Raw genomic sequence first — 2,899 nt, 5'->3', positions numbered from 1 at the left:
TCAAGAAAATCCCTATTTGGACATAATACCATATCGTGCTAAGCTGTCTCGAATATCCATCTAGCCATACCAAATATTCCATGGTTGTCATGAAACTCATTGTGCTAAACATAAGGTGTATACCACTTCTACTAACTACCTCATATTGAAGGGTCCACACCACTTCCATAACCAATGGAGACAAACCTCTACATTTCCTATCACTTTCCATGCTACCTCAATAAGCTACCACTTAGGGCTACCCATTACTTTCCCCTGCCTCTAGCCACATAACCTTGCTACCAACTCCAAGGCATATCCTAGACCACCCACCCCATCCACTTCGTCTCTTAGCAGTAGCTTCACCGCGTCGACTTGGATGATGCAATGACACAATCACCATTAGGAAGGGGGGTATGTTAAACCACTCCATAGGTTAACATGGTTTTGCATGCCTGACCTATCGTAAGGTGCTCTGCCATCTTAAACACTCCATAAATTAGCAAGGTTTTTCTTGCCCAACCTATTGTTGTAAGGTGCTTTTTTTTCCATCTTCTTACCCACACAAATGGGCACTTATCTTTTGTAAGACAGTGCTAGATCAAATAAAGCAACTTCAATGCCTTCAATGATCTAACCAAATTCATTAAGTCTTCTAAAATTCCAACATGCATGTGACATTGGTAACAAAGTGATAACATTAACTTTTTAGGTACAAGCATAGCTTAGATAAAATTAAGAAATACAAGTTGATGTGATACTGCACTGTAATATAGAGAATTAAAATGCAAAGCGAATTAAAATGCATCTAATCAAACTCATAGTCTGCAAATAACTCATCGCCTATTAGAAATATCTTCTATAGTTCAATACATATGTACCATTCATGATTATTTACAATGGTGCCTTTTTTAGACTAAGGAGGTAACTTTGGGGCAAGAGTTATATATACATTTTGTTTTATATCTCTATTTCTACAACTATTGATATATCTTGCTAGATTGCAACAATGTACACCATGTTTTTAAAGAGAATGTGGGGGAGAGAGAGAGAGCTTGAGTGGCTTGTAATAAGCAAACACACACACACAAAGACAGAGATGGATGGCTGGATTTTGTTCTACCTTCTTCTCTTCTCTACAACCATATACTAAAAGATAAGAGTATATACATAAAGGGAAAGTACTCTCCTACAACAACTTTTAAAATGGTTGGTCTATAGTGTGAACCTAACTATATGCAATGGCGCTATAACTATGCCATAACTCTAGTACTCCAAAGTGATTGTCACACAGCTTGTCATCCACTGGCGGTATATCGACCATAATCTCACCAACCATGCCAATGGCATAAGTGTGGAAGCTGTCACCCATGCACGTCATCTCAATGTCCATCATAGCACTAGTTGAGCTCGACATCTCAACAATCTTCATTACAAGAGACCTTTGTGTCCTCTTGAATTGAGTACTTTTTAAGCCATAAAGAAAATCTACACAACTCTTTCCAATTTTTGTTTAAGTACTTGCTATGTCTGTAATGTAGGATTATAGTATTTCTCTAAATATAAGCATGCCCAAATAGTGCTAGAAATTGTTGAGGTCTTCAATTTTAAAATCAAATTTTCAATCTAATTTTTTTTATCAATTGGGATAGGCACTTTGGTGTACAAAGAGGATCATCTTCCATCATCTATGTACTCAAGCATGCTTCAAGAATTGACTTATACTTTTACATATTTGTATGAAAGTATGATAACAAATCTTGATATTTGTACCTTCAAAAATTAGATGAAACCAATTTTGTTTCTAGAGGTTAACTTCATAGTCAGAATACGCATAATTGTTGTTACCCTCTTTCTTGAATCATCCTAATTGTCCTCAATCATGTGCACCTTTCGCCATGTTACTCTTCTTCTTTTTTATTACACATACAACATTGAATAACACTAGGCTTGCAATCCCCTGTGTTAGGCTTGTTAGACATATCAACCCTCTTGGAATTGTTGTCATTGTTGTTACCCTTCAATTTTTGCTATTATTGTGGTAATCTAGGGAATATAGTAAAAAATTGCTATAAAAATCATAATAACATAAAAAGTGGAAAGTTACAAGTGAACTATGCATCTTCATGTAGCAAGATGAAGATAGAAGCAAGCATTTATTTGAGAGATGCACCGAATTCAGACATGTATGGTATCTTGATTCTAGTATTGCCTCCAACCACATAAGATGCATTATGTGCTTAGTTCCACAACTATCCAAGACTACAGATGCACCAAATTTAGGAGATGTATGATTTGTTGATTCTAGTGATGCCTCCAACCACATACTAGTGGTGGTTTAGATAAATGAGGGATTTTGAAAAACCAGGTTATATAAAAACGGGTGATGATATAACAACACACCCTATTGCTCATGTTGGCAAAATTAATTTGTTTAAGCTAGTTTCTGTTGGTCAAATGATTTGAGCAAGGTTTCATTTCGAATGCTATATTCCTCCACATGTCCTCTGCATATTCACATGATGGTGGAACATAAGGAGGCAGTTGTGCGAGACCCTCTATTTCAAGGTATGAGATCTCTTTCCCTATATGGTTGGGTTGCACGGTTTCAAATAGCACACTTGTCCTCCGCCACCCTGGCCTTGAGGCTGTAGGGTCATATAATTCAGAGCATGTTCTATGAATAACCTTGTAGATCCCTTTGTGAGGAGGTAATCCCTGACAGTGGCTCTTTACCCTTCCCTGTGTTCCCTATTCCTTGTCTAAACGAAGAACTAGAACTTGGTTCTATGGTAAACACACTTTTATAGTTGGCTCCTATGGAGAGCTTCTTGCACTATACGGTTGGGTTGCACAGTTTCAAATAGCACACTTGTCCTCCGCCACCCTGGCCTTGAGGCTGTAGGGTCATATAATTGAG

This window comes from Cibotium barometz, chromosome 58 (genome assembly GCF_041138505.1).
Source record: "Cibotium barometz isolate CiBa-2024 chromosome 58, ASM4113850v1, whole genome shotgun sequence".
NCBI lineage: Eukaryota > Viridiplantae > Streptophyta > Polypodiopsida > Cyatheales > Cibotiaceae > Cibotium > Cibotium barometz.
This window is presented reverse-complemented; position numbering follows the sequence as displayed.